A 22,543-nucleotide genomic window follows, 5' to 3' on the forward strand; every position below is an offset into this window, starting at 1 on the left:
ATCCAGAAAAAACTGAAGGACAGAAGACACAGGGCAAGAGGTAGGAGATAAACCAGAAGAGGAACACCACCCCGAGAAGGAAGCCCAGTGCTTCGTGTAGGAAGACAAAGTAGACGGCCTACGAGAGGCCTGCATCACAGAAATGATGTGGTCGGGCAGACCACGGACCCCAAGAGACAACAGTTCAACCTCCAGACCGCCAAGAAGAGGGGAACCAGAAGAGAGGACGGGGACCTCAGAGGAGATGGGTAGCAGGGCAGAAGCCAAGGAGGGCCCACCGCGAGGCTCAGCAGCAGAGGAAACCAGGACCTCCGCGGCCAGTGAGGAAGAACAGCCACCACTTGAGCCCCCTCCCGCTGAACCTTCAACAAGAAAGCAGGAATCAGAGGAAAGGGAGGAAAGGCATAAAGAAGCCAAGGAGGCCACCAGAGAGACAAGGCATCCACCCCCCAGGCGCCCACCTCCGGAGACCTGGAGCAGAACAGGGGGACCAGGGCATTGGACCGGGAGGCGAACAGGTCCAGACCCGGAGTTCCGAACCTCAGGCAAATCAAGCGAAAAGTCCGGGGAGCCAGGCACAGGGACAGAGACGAAGGAAACCTCCGGCTCAAAGAATCCGCCACCACATTGTCCACACCACGAATGTGCTGAGCAGACAGGGCCAGAAGATTCTTCTCCGCCCAGTCCGAAATGGAGCAGGCCACCAGATTCAGGGAAGAACTGCGGGTCACTCCCTGGTGATTGATGTAGGCCACAGACACGGTGTTGTCCGATCTCACCCGGACATGGCAACCCCTCAGATGAAGATGGAAAAAGCGGAGCGCCCTCTCCACCGCAGACAACTCCCTCCAGTTGGAAGACCTGTGAGACTCCACCAGGAGCCAACGAGCCTGCACAGCCCAATGGTCCAGAGTCGGCCCTCAGCCGAAAGCGTGGCATCCGTGGTCACAACCAGAGGAGGAGGCAGACGGAACAACATCCCCACGGAAAGGTGGAAAGGATCCAGCCACCACTGAAGAGCAGACACAATGTCCAGAGACACGGGCACAGGAACTGCATAATCAAGGACAGGAAAGGGGACCCACCGCTGCACATGCCACAGCAGAGGGCGCAGATAAACCCTGGCCCATGGCACGGTGAAGACAGAAGCAGCCATGTGGCCCTGAACCTCCAGCCACTGAAGGAGGGGAGCCGAGGGCTGCGACAACAACTTCCTCAGCAAAGACTGGAGGCGACGAATCCGGGCCTCCGGCAGGAACACCTTGCCCAACACAGAATCGAACACAGCTCCGATGAAGGTCCTCCGAGTGGCAGGCTCCAGGTGGCACTTCGGCAAGTTGATCAAGAACCCGTGTTCCCTGAGCGTAGTCATGGTCAAGAGAAGGTGGCGAGACATGACCTCCAGGGACGGAGCCTGAACCATCCAGTCGTCAAGATACGGGAACACCGACACCCCCAAGAGATGGAGATGGGCCACCAAGGGAGCCACCACCTTGGTGAACACCCTGGGGGCGGACCGAAGACGAAAGGGAAGGACGCAGACTGCCAGTGCTGGCCCTCCAGGCAGAAGCGCAGGAAACGCTGATCCCTCACAGCCACCGGGACGTGAAGGTAAGCATCCTGGAGGTCCAGAGTGGAGAACACCCAACCGGACTGGATCAGCGGAATAACCTTCTGGAGAGTCTCCATCTTGAACGGGATCTTCCTCACGAACAAGTTCAGACCCCGAAGGTTGATGACCACCCGGAAGCCCCCCGTGATCTTCGGCACCACAAAGATGATGGAGTAGACGCCCAACCCCCTCTCCGCCATCGGAACAGGGACAACCGCAAGCTTGCTGACCAAAGAACGAACCCCGTCCGACAAGGCCAGACGGCGGGAGGCATCCCGAGGAGAAGGTCTCACCACCACCCCGGAGGGGGCAGGGGGGGACAGGAACTCGATCCGGTAGCCCCTCGACAAGACATTCAGCACCCATCTGTCGGTGGTCGTCAGGCGCCAAGCAGGAAGGAACAAGCGAAGTCTCCCACCAACCAGAGGCGGACCACCAGCGAGAACGTTCCCCAGGACGGCATAGTCAGGAACGCTGCGGACCAGACCCTGCACCCCTCTGGGACTTCTTCGGAAACCTCCGCAGAAAAGACCTGCCAGTGCCACGTTGATTCCGAAAGGAGGACTGCTGAAACCTGGAAGGCTGGCGGAAAGTCCTGGCACCAGAGAAGGAAGAACCCACCCGGGGCGGAAGATCACGAAAGGACAAAGAATGCTTGCATTCCTTAAAGACCTTGTGTAGCTTCTCCTCCAGCGAGTCACCAAATAGACGGGCACCAGTGAAAGGCAGCCTCAAAGCCATGGAACGCTGGGCCGCGTCCGTCTTCCAATCCCGCAGCAACAGGTTACGGCGGGCAGCAATAGAGGAACCACCGGACATAGCAGAAGCCCTCACAGAATCAAAGGCGATGTCCGACAGGAATTCCGCCTGGCGCTCCATAGACTCCAGCAACTCCGGACAACTGGCACCCTCTTGCATGGATGAAAACAGGGACTTGAAATCGGTCAGCAAAGACTGGGCAACGTAAGCCCCATAAATGCCAGAACGAATAGCCAGATGAGAAGCGGCATAAGACTTCTTCAGGGCAGAATCCACTTTTTTGTCCACACCGTCCTTTAGAATATTATCATCAGCCATGGAAGGACGACCCACAAGACTGGCCACCACAGAGTCCACAGGAATGGAATCAGGCAAAGTGTCCACCATATCCCGCAACGGATAAAGTTTAGACATAAACCTGGGCATAGCAATATGATCCGGGTCCTTCCACTCCTTTAGCAGGACATCAGACACAAAGGGATGTACCGGCAAGGAAGAGGCAACAGGCTTCCGAAACTGCGGCAAGAGCGAATCCTGAGAGGTACTAGGCGCAGATTCATCAGGAAACCCCATGTTAACCCTAACATGGGAAAGGACGTCAGGCAAGAGATCCCTGGAAATGTACTTGCCCTGAAGATCAACAGCAGCCAGCGAAGACTCATCAGATTCAGCAGAGGAGGAAATATCGGAATAAAGGGCAGCAGAACCAGAAAGACCAACAGCATCCTTCCTGGTCGCCTTGATATCAGAAAGAGTCTCCAGGATAAGGCGCTTAATCCGCTCATCATCAGCCTTCCTGGCACGCTTCACAGAAGGAGGAGAGGAGTCCCCACTGGAACCATTGGAAGAGGGAGGCACAGGGGAGGAATGCTTCCTCTTACGATGATGCTTCCCCATGACCAACACACCAAAGCACAAAGTAGTGACCAAGAAGAAAGAACACTACAAAGAAAAAATACCTCCCCCCCCCAGGGGACGACATATATATATATATGTAGGGCACACCCAACAATTAGCCCCCCCCCCTCACAAGCGAACAGAAAAACAGGCAGTGAGGCAAGCCCCCGACCCCCCAGCCAACCAACAGGCCAGAGGAAAAGGGGGAGGGGCGGGGAAAAAAAAGAAAAACCGCAGGCAAACAGCCGGCGCGGCACCAAGGAGAAAAATGCCGCTTGAGGGGAAAGAGACAGACACTCACCCCATCCGCTGGCAAACGTCCACTCCGGACGGCACAGAACCAACCATCCAAGGACCGTGTGCCCGGAGCCCACCCGGACGTCCGGTCCGATCAGTGCCGGGAAGGAAGCTCAACCGCGCATGCGCGAACAAAGCGCATGCGTGGACACAGGAGAACAGGAGCCGCAGAGGAAGCCCGGCGAGAGGCCAGAACCGACCCGTGTCCCCCGGAGAGGGGGAAGGAGCAACACAACCCCCCCCCGCCCCTCCGCACCACAAAAGGGACAACGGGAGGAAACACCCGGGCCCCCACACAGAGAGGGCCAGGACGAGAGGCCAGAGAAAAAAAACAGGGAGCAGCGTGCCACAGAAAACAGCGCACACAGCCCCTACCTGGATGCCCACAGCAGGGAGCAGGCCAATACCACCAAGGACCCCTCGCACAGCAGGAGAACCTCAGGGCAGCCGCAGGAGGAACAGCAGGGCAGCAGGAAACCAGGAAGACCCGAGAAGCCACGCAGCCCAGGACACCTGAGCCCAGGCGGAGACAGGGAAGCCCAGCAGGCCCACTCCAAGAGATCCCACGACGTTCCATGGGAGCCACCCAAAGCCCAGCAGAGGAGGATCCACAGGACAAAGATGCAGGTAAGTGCCCGGCACAAACCCCAGCATCTCCCATCAAGTAATCCACCGACAGGAAACAAAACAGGATGTGCTTCTGGTGGTTTGGTCTGATATAGCACCTGGCAGGAGGGGGGGTGGAGCCTAAAAAGCGTTTCCTGTTTTGTTTCCTGTCTGTGGAATACCTCATGAGTGATGACTGGGTCGAGGACGAGGGACGTAGAGGTAATGGATGGCTGTCCCTGTTAGGGGTGCTACTGGTCATCTTACTTAATCTAGTGAGATCTAGGTTTGGTTCATGTGTAAATTTAACTGTCAGTTCAATTTATAGTTTGTATGAAATTTAGGAGTAGTTAATGAATGTAACTTTTCGTTTTTAGTCAATGTTAAAAACTGCTTAGGAAATCACAATGTAAATAACTGCTTAGAAAATTGCATTTAACATTGCTTGTTTAATTTTAGTTTATGTGTTAAGCCTTAGGGGTTAAACACTCAAGATTGTGCGCTCATTACGAGAGAGGCTCGCGCTGACTCTCGTGATTAGAATCTGTACGAGGAAACAGCTCGCGCTGCTCTCGTGGCTGAGTTTGTTTATAAATAGACGGAAGCCCAACGGTTTGGCGCTTCGTCTCATGTTGCTGCCCTGACGAGCACTTCTGCTCCTGTCGTGACGGTTCGCTTACAACCGTAATCTAGTCCTTGATTACTCTAAGCCCCTCAACTTATTTTGAAATATTGGTCCCTGCTCGAGCTTTCACCCTAGCTGTTATTCCCTGTTGATTCATGGCATCACTGAAGCCGAGAACCCGAGTCCCTATCTTCGCGCTTTGAAGAAGTATCCAGTTACGTTTCCCTTGCCGGTAGGCAGTTCGAGGCTCCTGTCAGCACCGAGAAGCGAGTGTTATGTACAGTAAGATTTATTTACTTTAAGGAAAAAGAAACAGTTGACTTTTACTCTTCAGGAGAGTTCAGCATAGAGGGTTTTGAATCTGAGTTCGTCGTTAATAGGAAGAAGACATTTAAGCACCTAAGCGGACTGAGGAAACAAACCTTGGCAAAGGCCAGGATAATTTGAAAACAAAGACTGAGAGGTTTTTAGCGTTTTCTGTGGCTTCCCAATTGGGGAGAATTTTAACTCCTGTGAAAGGGGTAAGAACAAGCCTAGGCAAAGGCAAGAACCAAGTTAAAGGAAATTAAGAACTGAAAAGTAATTTCTTTTAAGTGTGTATTTATTTAGCAAAAGACTCTGATAAGTAGGGTTATTTTTGAGTTGACTTCCTGAGTCTGAATTTGTCTGCAGAAGTTAAAAGGCGTAGGTTGTTGTTTTACTATCTCCCAAACTGCAGATTCCAAAACAAGTTCAAGAGTTGCTGAAGTCTACAGGTACAAGTTTTTGCATGATCAAAAACAGTTCAGTTAACTAAATCAAATTAACAAACTAACCCATTAATTTGAAAATGTTACTTTTTCTAATGTGAAACTTTTTTCTCTGTTAAAAAAGGTATAGAGCGAAGACTGAGCAAACTCTGTTTACTTATTGAGTGTGAACAAGGGCCAATAATACCTATGGTCAGTTACAGAAGTTTTTTCTTTTAAAATTTAATTCTGTTCTGAGTCCAGAAGTTTTGGTTTGAGATTAAAACTATTGTTTAATTAAAAACAACAGATTTGCGTGAAACCTGTGAAGCGCATCTTAAAGAGAGGTCAGCGGCCTGGAACACTATTTTGAGAAACAACAGCTGAAGACAGTGTTTATTTATATGTTGTTAGTTTCTCTGTCCACTTCCCCTTTCCCTGAGGGAAAAGTTGATTCAGTCAGAGTTGAATTCCTGATTGTGTTAATTGATCCTTGAGGGAGTTGGGAGTTTGCAGCTTCAAGAGGAAACGTCAGAAGTGACTCACAGGTCTTCTCAACAGTAGACGAAGCCACTACTTAAAACGTTTCCTCTGGAGTTAGTAAACTCACCCTCATGGATGTCTCACAGTTGTCACAGTTAGTGCAGAAAATGACTGTGGAGATGGAGAATTTGCGGTTGGAGAACCAATCGCTTCGTCAAGAGTTAGATGAAACTAGAGCAGGATTTTCTGTCTGGAGGGATCCTGTTAAGGAGAAAAAGCCTGTCTTAGCGCCTACTAGGTTTGGAACTGGGGTTCATCAGTCACATGCTTCAGGTGATCAGTCTGAAAGTCAACCAGTTCAAGTCACAGTAGTCACCCCGACACCTGTCCCTTTGGCAAATCCAGAAAGATTTTCTGGAGATAATAGTAGATTTGCTACATTTCTTAGTCAATGTCAATTGCATTTCATGTGTAAACCTCAGATTTTTTCTTCCGACACTGCTAAGGTAGCATTTATTATTTCTTATCTTGGAGGGGTGGCTGCAAATTGGGCTATGCCTTTGATAGATAATGATGATCCCTTGCTTCATAATCTGCGAGATTTTAAAATAGCCATGTCCAATTTATTTGCTAAGCATACCTTTGTTCAGTCTTCAGATAATGAGTTATTGAATCTTCGACAAGGGAGCAAGGATCTCATTTCTTACATTACAACCTTCAATAGACTTTTGACTGAAACTCATTGGCCTGAAGGGAAAAGAGTTTCTTTGTTTTATAGAGGTCTGAGGGATGATTTGAAAGATTCTCTTGCACACATAGTTGATCTGCCTGGGGATTTTAAGGAATTTCAGGACCTTGTGGTTAAGCTTGATCACCGGTTAGGTGAACGTAAAAATGAGAAAACAAAGAGTGATTTTAGAAGTTCACAAGTTAGAGTTGAGAAAAAAGAGTCAGAAGTTAAGAATACCTTAGGTGAGCCTGTTCTTTCGGGAGGGTTTAAAGGACCTTTAACCCCTGAGGAAAAAGAACGAAGACGTAAGGGTAACTTGTGTTTGTACTGTGGCAAGTCTGGTCACTTTGCTAAGGATTGTACTGTTAAACCTGCTAAAAAGAAGGCCCTTGTGATAGAAACTTTTTCGTCAAATCCGTCGGAAAACTAGAATTCTCGAGGAAAGCCGAGATCGTTTCTTCGAGTAAGTCTTTTTCTAAGATCTCCCAATTTGTCACAAATGTAACTACGCATATTCCTAAACATTTTACAATTCGGATGGTTTTTATTTTAACTACACTTCAGAGACATAGCATTCCTGTACTTTTGGATTCTGGGGCCACTGGGAATTTTTTCGATATTGAGTTTGCCCACAAATTAAATTGGAAATTTGTTGCCAAGGAGGAACCGGAGTCTGTAAGAGCTGTTGATGGTTCAGTTCTGTCTTCTGGGATGATTCAATTTAACACAGAACCATTAACTTTAGTGGCAGACAATGGGCATACTGAAAAGGTGGTTTTTGACCTTATAGACGCACCTACCTTTGGAGTGATTTTGGGTATTCCTTGGTTAGAATTACATAATCCAAGAATTGATTTGGTTAAAAGAACTGTTACCTTAGAGTCTTCATTTTGTAAGTTGCATTGTTATCAAGAGACCAGAGATCCGGTTGTGGTAAATAAATAAATAATACCCTATTTTTGACTAGGCATATATCATAACAGATAGCTCAATAAATAAGAGTCAAGATTCGAGGTAGTAGGAGTTTGCAGGTTTATTACAGCATAAGGACAGGAACAGGACGACCTGCATAGGAACAGGATGACAGGGCCCGGCAGCTGCCGGGGCTGGGTCTGGGATGAGCGCGCTAACTTTTAATAACAATACATGAACTTATATACATAACGCAAACACATAGCATTACATTGCAGTAGGCGTAACAGTGGGTGGAGCAGAAGGCGTGACGCGTAGCAGTCGCGAAAGATAAGAGTAAAAGTAGGTGTAACTGGGCGTATACATAGACATGTGGTGCAGACGTAACAGAATATGTCATGAATGGGGCGGAAACATTGGAGGGGGCTACCTAAGGAGCCGGGACCTCTAACCTGGTGGTGCGCGCAAACTGGCAATGACGTGTTACTAGGAGAAGCTGGGGGCTATGAACCCTGTGCTAGGAGCAGAGACTAAAGTCTGGAGGGTCGGAGCGACATGTACCTAAACCCTATCTAGTATCTGATGTTTAGGGAACATGTTGATATAAACTAGAAGTCATGAGGGGAAAAGCTAACTGACTCTAGACTGGACCATGCATTATTCTACATGTAGTGCGTGATGAAGAATATTAAATGATCAGTAAATACAGTATTTCTCTAACGTGGAGACGAGAAGGCTAGACAATGACGGAAACTATTGATGCAGTTCAGTAGCTTAGGAATGCAGAGAAGGAGGACTGAACTGATAACTGGAACTATAACATACTTTTGGCAGACTCAGAGGCAGAGCCAAGCTGCACCGGGCACTGCGAGGCAGGAAGTAAGTGAAAGGTCGAGGATACAGGTGGGGGCTGTATCGCTCCTCAGCGAGGCTTCAGGAGACAGGAGCTGAATCTGATGTCCAGGCCCTTTTGAGGCCTAGAAACGGGGACTTTATAATGGAATAACGTGCACACTGAGAAACGTGGCAACGTAACTTTACATAGGCCTGATATCCGTAGTATTCACGAGGCCTGGAAACTGGCATACTAGAGGTGGACACAACTGTAATTGCGTCATTAATCAGACATGGGGAATAACATATGCATATTGGTCATGCACACATAACATATGATGGATGAGGCGTAGGGACACAGAACATGACAAAATTCACTTTTCCACATTCCCTCCTTGTCACTACGTTTCCATCAGGAAACATCAATATTCATGATACCATCTATCATTTCATACAGTATCATTTGCTCGTCTCGAATGGTCTTAGAACGGGATTTAGAACGGGGCTTGAGACTAGGAATACAAGAGGTAGCACACATGCCGCAAATCGCAGGGCCACATTGTATACAGAGGCAGCAGCTGAATATGATCGCTACTGCGATACCTAGAAAGGACAGGACTTTCCATCCCCATGCGGAAATTATATTCCAGAACCAACCGGACCATGTCCAGGTGCCTGGATCTTGGTGTAACAGATGGGCAATCTTATGGAGTCTGGTTATAGCTGAATAAACAGACGGTGCGTTATTTGGAATGAAAATGCAGCAACTAGATCCGATGGCTCTACAGGCCCCGCCCCTATCGGCCAGTATGACGTCAAGGACGAGACGATTCTGTAAAACGACAATTCTCATAAAGGATTGCTCTTCGGTTAAGTTACCTAGAGCGGAGGCAGTCTCATCTACTACAGCTTCAAGGGTTCTTGTTAATCTACGAATTAGCTTACTGTTTACAACTGTACCTAAATAAGGGAACACACCTTTATCAATATCAATTAATTGTTCTGCGGCAGTTTCAGTATAGTCGACAATCGGGAGGTTTCTCTTGTGTCTAGTATGTACTAGGAAGGAATTCCTATGGTAGTCAGGTGGGGCTAGAAAAACAGGTGGCAGTAGGAAGGCAATGTAACAGGTTCCCTCCCAATCGAGGGGCAAACGAACATATGCGGTTTGACCACAAACAAAATAAGAATGACGTGAAGCTTTGAAAATAGATTTCCCACTGTCACTATACTGGACAACAGTAGTACATTCACTATGTCCTACATGTACGGAACCCTTATTTCGGACACATAATTCGCCTTTGACTGGTAGTACTGAAATAGCAGGTGAGTCTGGAGTAGTATCAGACTGAACATTCAGGACCATGAAATTCGACGAATAATTACCTAAATTATATACTTCATTTTCTAGATCTAAACCTGTTCTGTGGGGAAGACCTTGCTTGTCTGGGAAACATGTGCTGTTAAGAAAAGACATATCTGTTGAGGATGACGTTAACGTGGACCATGCTCCACACGAACCATTATGTGAGAACGGATAAGGAAAGAGTGGCAGAACTCCCTTCGGTGTCTGGAAAGGGGGGAGTCGACCACACACCCAACAATTAGTGGCATTGCTGGTCTGTTGTGAGTAATGTAACATGCGGATAAATGAATTGTTACGCATAGCGAGGCGGTAGGAGAGTTCGTGAGGAGGCAGATCACTAAACGTGTGCTCTGCTGTAGCATTAGCAGACTTATTTACATGAAGAACTGGGAAATATAGGAAAAATGCGTAACTAGTGCAGGAAATCATTATGCTGATGAATAATATGAAACTTAGAAAAACGATACATTGAATTGAACTTTGACTGACTCTCTCACTATGGGGGTCTATTTTATACATGTCAGAAACAGTCTAACCGTTTCACCTAGGGGAGGACTTAGACAATCAAACTGACTGACTTATTTTACTAGAGCTTTAACTTATACTCCTGCTGCGGAGTTTTCTCTACCAAGGGAGGGGTTGTATCAATGTCTTTTGCGGGTCAGTCCTTAGGAGCAATATTTTGGCAGTCCTTAAAATCCTGGGAAATGTTCTTAAAGACGGGTTTCAATCCTTTAAAAAGTTTAACGTGAGAAAGGTGTATCCATCCTTTTCGGCCTTCCAACTTCACGGCTGTACGGGTGGTGAGGAGGACCTGACGGGGCTCCTTCCATCGAGGCTCCAGCGGACTTGATCTGTCAAAATTCCGGACCATCACCATGGAACCTGGAACGATTTCATGCGGTGCCACCTCGGTATTGTCTGGAAATGCGGCGGCAACCTGTGAACGACATGAGTTGAGGGCAGACATCAAGGAAGCTAGGTAATCTGTCAGCATATTACATGAAACATCAGTAATACTTCGGGGTCTAGGAGTACCCCACATGTTAGGGGGGCGGCCGAATACGACCTCATACGGGGACAGACCTGATCTGGAATGTGCGACCATGCGCATATAAAACAAAGCGACTGGCAGAGCTACTAGCCAGTCCACACCCTTATCTTTACATACTTTGGCGATTCGGATTTTCAGAGTCTGATTATGTCTCTCGACTAGACCGGCTGCTTCGGGATGGCGTACACAATGGAACTTCCACTGGTACCCTAACAACAGGGAAACGTGCTTCATTAATTCAGATGAGAATGGCTGACCGTTATCAGAATATACGACTCTAGGGAGTCCATATCGAGGGAAGAATTCACGAACCAACTGCTTGGCAGTGGTCGCGGCTGTGTAATCTGGGACTGGATATGCTTCTGTCCACCTGGACAAAGCGCATACAACTACAAGGACATACTTGAAACCTCGACATCGCTCCATCTGAATATAATCCATCTGGAGGACTTCAAAAGGGTGGTCAGGGGGCTGGAAACCACCTTGTTCCACCGGGACACTTTTACCTGGATTAAACTGACAACATATCATACAGGTACGGACTTTCTGCTTGGCTGCAGCTCGTAAATGCTTGTTGAACCAAATGTTCTGGATGCTGTCTAACATAGCTTTTTCTCCTAAATGTGCTGGACTATGTGCGGTATTAATAATGACTTGAACCATAGAGTCGGGGAGAAACCATGTGGCTCTACCCTTTGTTAACCATCCTTGATCTGTCTGGACCCCTCCTTGTTCGGACCATTTCTTGATTTCATCGGGAGTAGCATGTAACTGGATATCTATGACATCTTGTGTAGGGTCCTTAACTGTCATACATGTAATCGGATCTGGAGTGTGTGTCATGTTAACTGGAATGTCTAGAGTCTGTGCTGTAAGCTTGGCTGTGCGATCTGCTAGATCGTTACCTTGGGAAATAATGTCAGTAACTTTCGTATGTGCTTTGCACTTCATGATAGCAATAGATGTCGGTAAATGTATGGCATCTAACAGAGCTTGAATAAGGAGACCATGCTGAATCTTGGTTCCATGAGAAGTCATAAAACCTCTCTCCTGCCAGAGCACTCCGAAGTCGTGTACAACTCCAAATGCGTAACGTGAATCTGTGTAAACATTAACTTTCAGGTTCTTGGCGTGTATGCAGGCTTGTGTCAGAGCAACTAGCTCTGCTGCTTGAGCGGACAGGGTGTCAATACGGTGTGTTTCAATAACTTCGGTGTCAGTAGTCACTGCATACGCGGCGACTAGTTCTCCTGTACTAGTTCTCATACATGAACCATCCACATAAAGTGTCAGGTCAGGATCTGGTAACGGAATGTCTGTCAGGTCTTGTCTTGGCTTTGTCGTAATGTTAACTACTTCCACACAGTCATGTGGGTCAGGATTTGAACTAACTGATGGTAACAGTGTAGCAGGATTCAGGACGTTGCAGCGTCTAATTACTATGTGTGGCTGAAACAGTGTCAATTCATAACCTGTTAAACGTGCAATTGTCAAGTGCTGAGTTTGTGTTCGGTTTAAAAGAACTTCTACTGAATGTGGGACTTGTACTGTCAAGGAGTGTCCTAAAACTATGGAATCACTTTGTCTGATAGCTAGTGCTGTGGCTGCAACTGACTTGAGGCACGCAGGCAACGCCTGGGCGACTGGATCTAGTGTGCTCGAAAAATAAGCACAAGGCTTGTATTGTCCTGCTTGATCTTGTGTAAGAACAGATAATGCTGTACCTTCACGTTCAGTGACAAAAAGTGTAAAAGGCTTACTGTAGTTCGGTGTTGCTAGAACTGGAGCTTGGCATAGGGCTTTCTTTAACTCGTTGAAACTAAGTGTATGTTCAGATGTCCAAGGGAGAACAGTCGATACGGCTGCCTCCTGTGTCGTTAACTGTATCAGTGGCTTGGCTAGAAATGCATACTGGGGAATCCATTGTCTACAATAAGAAGTAAGGCCGATAAAGGCACGTACCTCCTTCTGGGTTCTGGGCTGGGGAAGACTCGCTATCAACTGGATACGGTCTGGTGTCAACTGCCTACCCCTCTTGGACAGCAAGTGTCCTAAGTATACCACTTGCTGGACACAGAATTGAAGCTTCGATGGTGACACCTTGTGCCCCATCTCGGCTAGGAAATACAGAACTGTAAGGGATGCCCGCTCGCAAGCACGTTCAGAACGGGCTGTGATCAGTAGATCATCGACATACTGGAGCAGGGCAGTGTCAGTTGGCATGTGAATATTGTCTAGTTGTCTCTTGAGTGCTTGACTGTAAATACTAGGGCTTTCTGTGAAACCTTGAGGAGCTCGTGTGAACATATAGCTCCTTCCATTTAAACAAAATCCGAAAAGAAACTGGCTGTCTGGATGAATTGGAACACTAAAAAATGCATTCTTGAGGTCTATGACAGTGAAAAACATGGCTTCGGAATCAATGGCTGTCAATAGGGAAGAGATGTCTGGGACAACTGGGTACTGCGGAATAATACATTTATTAAGCTCTCGTAAATCAATCACTAATCGATATACTGGGGGTGCATTAGGATCAGTACGTTTCATGACTGGAATGATCGGAGAATTACATACATTGGAGTCAGTTTCTACAACTACTCCTTGAGCGATGAGCTCGTCAATAATTTTGGATAAGGCTGCTACAGCCTCGGGTGGCAATCTATACTGTCTGATTCGTGGTAACACTACACCTGGCTTGAGAGTCACACGATAGGGTGTGATTTGCATGTAACCTACATCAGTTGGACCTTGCGCCCATAAATGCTGCGGAACTTGTGACAGTCTTGAATCAAAATCTCGTAATACATAGTGACCCTTAAAGTCACGTAGGAACAGACGTATTCCCTCTGGGGAACAGCATATAACTGCACCTAATTCTTTCAGTGTTTTAATGCCTAATAGGTTTTCTGGACATGACTTAGTAAGTAACAGGTCAGTAGTGCGGGACAATGGACCTACTTCTAGAGTAACTGGCTTTGATATCTCGTTAACGATAGGCTTTCCTGAAAATCCAAGGGAAACATTTCTTGAGCCTGAGAGCGGAGCCCCTGGAACTTCGGCATGACTAATTGTGGTCCTACTTGCCCCTGTATCAATCAAAAACTTTCTGTCTTTCCCTAATACTTGACTGTGAACATAGGGACCTTCTTGATCTACAGGTATCTCGATGAGAGGCAAGCCTACCTCCCTCTCTAGGCTGTTTCATGAATATGGCTGGTACTCTGGATACTCAGACTGTGCATACTGGTACATCTGCGATGTAACGTGCTGTGTTGCAGCAATAGGCTGCGGTACTGTAACTGTCTGTGGTGCATTCTGTGACTGAGGAGTCTGTGAAACTTGCTCTTGTCTAGGCGGACGTGGTCTTTCTTTTGTCTTACCAGTAGCTATGTTATGTTTCAGAACTGCACACTCATTTATAAAATGGCCTGGCTGTTTACAATAATTGCAATTCCCTTTAACGGGAGCTGCAGGATGACTGGCTTGATTCGGACCCCTCTTCTGACTGTCTTGAGGAACAGATTGTGCAACTAGCACTTTCATTTTCGTGTCTTTCATACGTTTTCTCTCGTGTTCTTGCTCTTCCCTGATTCTATTCTGGTGGTACTGGAGCATCTGGAGCATCTGGGACGGAGTATTAGCTTGCCAGGTGCTTTCGACTTTCAAAACTCGGTTTTTAATTGGTGGACTTGAATTTTCGACTAATTTAGTAACAAAAAGGTGAGGGTATGACTCACTACTTGTCTTGAGACCACTGTTGATACTGAAACATTTTTCAAATCTAGAATAAAAATCACTAATATCTTCGTCTTGCTTCTGTTTACAGGCTGAGATTGCATCCCAGTCTTCCTTTCTAGTTGTCAATAATCTGGGTAAAACTTGAATCAATAATTCTGGTAATTCTTTACATTTATCTCCAAGACCGGTACCTGGTACTCGTGCCTTGTCTTCAGCTTCTAGAGCTGTCCAATCGATCTTTTTCTCCCCCACCTCCCATTCTTTTTCCTTTAGCTTTTCATACACCCCTGCGGGCAACAGGACCTTTAACATTTTAATGATATCTGGGTACGTGTATTCTCCCATACGGAGCATGTCTTTTAATTCTCTATGGAACCCTGCTGGATCTTTGTCATGACAGGGAATTAATTTCTTCATTTCAAGGAGTTCCATCTTTGTGATTGGAGTGTATACAAACACTCGCTGCATTTCGCCACCCGTTCCTTTAACTGGGTGGACTTCTCGTAACGGATTCTGTCTGTCTATGTAGAATGATTTACTTTCTGGGGGTGAGACATGAACAAAATGCGGGTTCAGAAACGTTCTATATTTGTGACGCTGTTCTAGAATGACACTAATTAAATCGGTACCTAGACCTCTCCATCTATACTGGAGTAACTCGTTCAGGATATCATGTAACGGACCTGGATCAGAGTGCTGACCCTCATACAAAGTAATGAGGTGCTGGATCATATACATACCCACCAGTCGCTGCTCGGCTGGGGGCATTTTCAGAAACATTTGTGCCACTATTTCGTCTGGAAAAGTGGTAGAATCAGTAATCCATCGGACTGCTGATCGGGCTATTTCTTGTTCATGCATGGTACTTAATTCACTGTAACCGATTCGTGATTTCAGAATGTGATCGGTAGCTTGGAATACTTGTTCTAGTGAACCTTGTTCTGGTGCTGGATGATGGAAAATAGACTTGTGTTCTAGACGTAAATGGCGATCTGGAAATCTAGATTTTCCTACATACGCTATTCTGGCGGTATTCTCGTCGTCTTCCTCTTCAGGATCAGAGATACTTTCTTTCTCGCTTACTTGTGCTGCTTTACGCTGTTCGTGTATCTTTATTATCTCTCTACGGATTTTCTTGTACATACTTTCCATGGCACCAATAGTATTGTGCTTTCCTTCGGCTATATTATCACTCCACTTTGTCAGGATTTTCATTTCGGCTGGATCTTTAGACGGGTAATCTTGTTCTCTTATTAGACAATTAATTAAGAACTTTAATATCATGCGCTGAATCTCGGCTTTCCTTTGAGACATGGCATCACTAATACTTTCTGGATCATCCCCTGTACGGATGAAACGATATATTCTGTCTAGATCTTCTTTCATATTCGGCAGGGTGACTAGATACTCGGTCACCCTCCTTACGCGTACGGAATATAAAACCATATTAAACTCGCCTGGAACTGGGTCATAGGCACATTCGCCAAGGGTTTGCCTGATTTCTGTAACAGACTTATTACTTTTAGGAGTACGCTGTGATGCTTGAGCATGTAATTCGAGTGCTGATAAACGCTTGTGTGGCGGTGGGGTTTGAGGAAGACCTCCTCCTGTGGCCCCTAAACTGGAATCGTCGACTGATGCTTTCCGTCCTGGCAGGGTCGGTAATTGTAACGTGGGCTGGACTTGTATGACGGGCTGACCCGGGGGAGCTGTTAAGGGCACCCCGGTGTCTGGGGGAGCAGGAATTACCTGATTTACAGGGACTGGCGGAGCGCGAACAGGATTTGCATATTCGGGGACTGTGTCGTCCAGATAGGACGAAATAAAAATATCAGCTGCGGTCGGTTTGTGACGTAGCTTGGTCGGAACTAATGGCGGCGGGAAATTACTGGATGCCTCTGGGGTCGCTTTTGGCAAGCCTTCGGCAAGAAGAGGATACATACCCTTAATGAGGGCATGCCTCTGTCTATCTGACTGTTCGGCTTTGACTCGTTCACCTATCTCGATTAATTCTCTTTCTTGGGCTCGTTCTTGGGATTCTCTACTTAACTCTGACTTTCTGATTTCTTTTTCGGTTCTTTTATGAGCTTCTTTGCGCCATAACTCGATGGCATATTTCTGTGACTGTCTGGCTTTCTTTTTCCATAATGCTTCTTCTACTCGCATGATGCATTCGGGATCCCATGTACCCGATACGGGCCATCTATACTTTTCTTCTAACTGTTTGGTATAATCTACCCATAAATCTAGATATAATATGGCGCTTATGCCATGTTTCTGATACATAAAATGACCTGGACTGTCCCTAGGCGGAACAGGAACTGCTTCTTCTAACAAACCCTTTCTAGTTTTTAACTGACGTAATCTCGAAAAGAGAGACATTGTAAACTTGAATCGGAACACAATACAATACACGAAAAACAATAACAATTGGGAAAACAATTCAGGCATACCACGACATTGGAAATACATTGAACAACATCAGAACATAACGGTTCGGACAGAATATTACCTGGAATACTAAGAACAGAAACAGAACAGAATTTCTCGAGAACGGAACAGACTAGAGTTACTGGATGCACTGCTGAAACAGTACGGAACATACCGGTCCCATAAAGGGACGCATCAAGACCCGTATCCACCTAGGTGAACACTTCGTTAGTGGGCCTGGGTACCACCAACCCACGGACCAGGAGTCAATTTAGACTGACCCTGTCTAGATACTACCCCAGTAATGGTACTCACCGGGCAGCAAGAACGGGAGGCCTCGGACTGGACTGGACGGACGACGAACTTCGGACTTCAGTTACGGGTGGGCCTCCGGATACCTCGGACCTTGGACTCTTGGCTTGGGCTCTGGTCGGGACTCGCCGCGTTCCTCCACCGTCTCGTTTGGATGCTGGACCGCCTCCTCCGTCTCCTCCGTGGGCCTGAGGGATACTTGAAGCAGAAATATCTGCCGGTGCACGGTATGGTTCCGTCACGACTGCAGAGGGTCAGGGGGTCGGCGTGGCTTCACCGACGCGTGGGGAAAGGGCAAGTCCCTGTTCGGGCGCCATTATGTGGTAAATAAATAAATAATACCCTATTTTTGACTAGGCATATATCATAACAGATAGCTCAATAAATAAGAGTCAAGATTCGAGGTAGTAGGAGTTTGCAGGTTTATTACAGCATAAGGACAGGAACAGGACGACCTGCATAGGAACAGGATGACAGGGCCCGGCAGCTGCCGGGGCTGGGTCTGGGATGAGCGCGCTAACTTTTAATAACAATACATGAACTTATATACATAACGCAAACACATAGCATTACATTGCAGTAGGCGTAACAGTGGGTGGAGCAGAAGGCGTGACGCGTAGCAGTCGCGAAAGATAAGAGTAAAAGTAGGTGTAACTGGGCGTATACATAGACATGTGGTGCAGACGTAACAGAATATGTCATGAATGGGGCGGAAACATTGGAGGGGGCTACCTAAGGAGCCGGGACCTCTAACCTGGTGGTGCGCGCAAACTGGCAATGACGTGTTACTAGGAGAAGCTGGGGGCTATGAACCCTGTGCTAGGAGCAGAGACTAAAGTCTGGAGGGTCGGAGCGACATGTACCTAAACCCTATCTAGTATCTGATGTTTAGGGAACATGTTGATATAAACTAGAAGTCATGAGGGGAAAAGCTAACTGACTCTAGACTGGACCATGCATTATTCTACATGTAGTGCGTGATGAAGAATATTAAATGATCAGTAAATACAGTATTTCTCTAACGTGGAGACGAGAAGGCTAGACAATGACGGAAACTATTGATGCAGTTCAGTAGCTTAGGAATGCAGAGAAGGAGGACTGAACTGATAACTGGAGCTATAACATACTTTTGGCAGACTCAGAGGCAGAGCCAAGCTGCACCGGGCACTGCGAGGCAGGAAGTAAGTGAAAGGTCGAGGATACAGGTGGGGGCTGTATCGCTCCTCAGCGAGGCTTCAGGAGACAGGAGCTGAATCTGATGTCCAGGCCCTTTTGAGGCCTAGAAACGGGGACTTTATAATGGAATAACGTGCACACTGAGAAACGTGGCAACGTAACTTTACATAGGCCTGATATCCGTAGTATTCACGAGGCCTGGAAACTGGCATACTAGAGGTGGACACAACTGTAATTGCGTCATTAATCAGACATGGGGAATAACATATGCATATTGGTCATGCACACATAACATATGATGGATGAGGCGTAGGGACACAGAACATGACAAAATTCACTTTTCCACACGGTAATGCCTCTTTTTTGTGCTACTTTAAATCCTGAAGTTAATAAGCTTCCAGTTGAATACCACCGCATAGAATTTTTGATTGTAGGATTGACTTAGTACCTGGGGCTGTTCTACCTTGCAGTAGGATTTACGCCTTAACGGAACCAGAGAATGATTATCTAAGGAAGTATCTGGACGAACTTTTGGAACTAGGTTTTATCCGTCATTCCACTTCTCCTGTCTCGTCTCCACTCTTCTTCGTTGCTAAGAAGACAGGTGATTTGAGGGCTTGTATTGATTATAGAGCTGTTAATAAAGCAACAATTAAAAATAGATATCCGTTACCTTTGATTCCTGTGCTTCTTAATCAAATTAAGGGTTCCAGTATTTATACCAAGCTGGATCTTAGAGGAGCATATCATTTGATTAGAGTCAAGGAAGGTGATGAGTGGAAGACCGCCTTTCGTACGAAATTTGGTCTTTTTGAATATACTGTTATGCCGTTTGGTCTTTGCAATGCCCCAGCGGCCTTTCAATATTTTATCAATGAGGTCTTGCATGATTTGTTGGATGTCTGTTGCATAGTTTATATTGATGACATCTTAATTTATTCTAAGAATACGGAGGAACATGTACAGCATGTTCAATCTGTTTTACAGAGGCTGAGGGATCACTCATTATTTGCTAAATTGGAAAAATGCGTTTTTAATGCATCCAAGGTGGAATTTCTTGGCTATTGCTTGTCACCTGAGGGGATTCATATGGATCCTAAGAAGGTAGAAGCAATTTTGACCTGGCCAACTCCTGCTTCAATTAAAGATATACAAAGAATTCTTGGATTTGCCAATTTTTATAGGCGATTCATTTCTAAATTTTCTGAAATCGTTACTCCTATTACTCAGTTATTAAAAAAGGGGAAAGCATTCTCTTGGACTGAGGAAGCTGATCGAGCTTTTTCTTTGTTAAAAGGGGCTTTTACCTCTGCTCCAATCTTGATTCATCCTGATCCTGACAAGCCATTTTTTGTGGAAGCGGATGCTTCGCAGACAGCTGTTGGTGGTGTGTTGCTTCAAAAGGATTCAAATACTGGTCATTTACATCCCATCGCTTTCTTTTCTAGGAAGTTATTATTAGCTGAGCAGAATTATACAGTTGCAGAACGTGAACTGTTAGCTATTAAAGATGTGTTTCAGGAATGGAGACATCACCTTTTGGGGGCTAAACATACTATCTCCGTATATTCTGATCACAAAAATTTACAATTTTATTCCTCTGTTAAGGCCTTCACTCCCAGACAGATGAGATGGTTACAATTTTTTAGTGAATTTGATTTCTTAATAATGTATAGGCCTGGTAATAAACAGTTGTTATCAGACACACTTTCACGATTAGTTTGTGAAAAAAATATTAATTCTGTTAAAGAGCCACCAAGTATTTTGCCCATGGAAAAGATTGCTGCAGAGGTTCATTCTGAAAAATTCTTAGACTCTATTAAGAAAGAATTAAAAAAATTTAACTTTCATGAATGGTTATCAAAGGAAGGGAATTCGGTCAGGGAAGGTCTTTTCTATCATAACAATAAATTATTTATTCCCACAAAAGATTTACAAGACAAGGTTATGCAATGGAATCCTGATTTAGCAATTGATGCTCATCCGGGTATTAATAAAACCTTGGATTTATGTCAGCGTTATCTTTGGTGGGAAAAGATGATTTCTGTAATTCAGCAATTTGTGAAAGCTTGTCCAGTTTGTTCTCGACAAAAGGCTTTACATGCAGCTCCTATGGGTTTACTTCGTCCGATGACTATACCTCCTCAACCTTGGCACACGATCAGTTTAGATTTTATTACTGATCTTCCTAAATCTAATGGTTATACTACGGTTCTAGTAGTGGTTGATTTGTTATCTAAAATGGGACATTTTATTCCTTTACACAAGATTCCATCTGCTGCAGAATTTAGCAATGTGTTTTTATCTAATATTGTAAAACTTCATGGTCTTCCCTCAAAGATTATTTCAGATAGAGGTCCTCAATTTATATCAAAATTTTGGTCTCAACTTAGTAAACAGCTAGGAATTGAATTAGCCCTGTCCTCCTCTTTTCATCCACAGACTGATGGACAAACTGAAAAAGTTAATCAACATGTAGAACAGGGTTTAAGATGTTTGTTAACTACTTCTTCTAGGCCTTGGGATGAAGTTTTACCCTGGGCGGAATTTTCTTATAATAACACCACTCATTCGGCTTTGGGTTGTTCTCCTTTTTATTTTCTTACTGGTCAACATCCTAGATCTCTCCCTATTCTCTTACCTGAGGAACAGCAGCCCATGCCAGCAGTTAAAGACAGGTTGACTTCATTAGTGGATATTCAGGAAAAGGCAAGAAAACAGTGGATTAAAAGTAAGATAACTATGAAAAGAACAGCCAATTCCCATTGTAGACCTTCTCCTTTGTACATTGAGGGTCAATTGGTTTGGCTTTCTACTAGAAACATTCAGTTAGAAGGTCCTAGGAAGTTGAAACCCAGGTATCTAGGGCCTTTTCAAATTGAGAAAATTCTGAATCCTGTGTCTGTGAAATTAGTTTTGCCTGAGGAATATGCTATTCATCCAGTATTTCATGTTTCTCTTTTGAAACCATTTGAACCCTCTACTCGACCTGATAATCTACCTCCGCCAGTGGTAATTCGTGATCATGTTGAATATGAGGTTAAATCTATTTTAGATTCTAAAAGGATACGAGGTTCTCTGTTTTATTTGGTTGATTGGAAGGGTTATGATCCTTCTGAGCGATCTTGGGAACCCGAAAAGAATGTTCATGCCCCTAGACTTGTTAGGTCTTTTCATGCTTTACACCCTGACAAACCTCGACCTGTAAGACGACCTTTGGGGGAGGAACTGTTAGGGGTGCTACTGGTCGTCTTACTTAATCTAGTGAGATCTAGGTTTGGTTCATGTGTAAATTTAACTGTCAGTTCAATTTATAGTTTGTATGAAATTTAGGAGTAGTTAATGAATGTAACTTTTCGTTTTTAGTCAATGTTAAAAACTGCTTAGGAAATCACAATGTAAATAACTGCTTAGAAAATTGCTTTTAACAATGCTTGTTTAATTTTAGTTTATGTGTTAAGCCTTAGGGGTTAAACACTCAAGATTGTGCGCTCATTACGAGAGAGGCTCGCGCTGACTCTCGTGATTAGAATCTGTACGAGGAAACAGCTCGCGCTGCTCTCGTGGCTGAGTTTGTTTATAAATAGACGGAAGCCCAACGGTTTGGCGCTTCGTCTCATGTTGCTGCCCTGACGAGCACTTCTGCTCCTGTCGTGACGGTTCGCTTACAACCGTAATCTAGTCCTTGATTACTCTAAGCCCCTCAACTTATTTTGAAATATTGGTCCCTGCTCGAGCTTTCACCCTAGCTGTTATTCCCTGTTGATTCATGGCATCACTGAAGCCGAGAACCCGAGTCCCTTTCTTCGCGCTTTGAAGAAGTATCCAGTTACGTTTCCCTTGCCGGTAGGCAGTTCGAGGCTCCTGTCAGCACCGAGAAGCGAGTGTTATGTACAGTAAGATTTATTTACTTTAAGGAAAAAGAAACAGTTGACTTTTACTCTTCAGGAGAGTTCAGCATAGAGGGTTTTGAATCTGAGTTCG

Source organism: Lissotriton helveticus, chromosome 12 (assembly GCF_964261635.1).
Source record: "Lissotriton helveticus chromosome 12, aLisHel1.1, whole genome shotgun sequence".
NCBI lineage: Eukaryota > Metazoa > Chordata > Amphibia > Caudata > Salamandridae > Lissotriton > Lissotriton helveticus.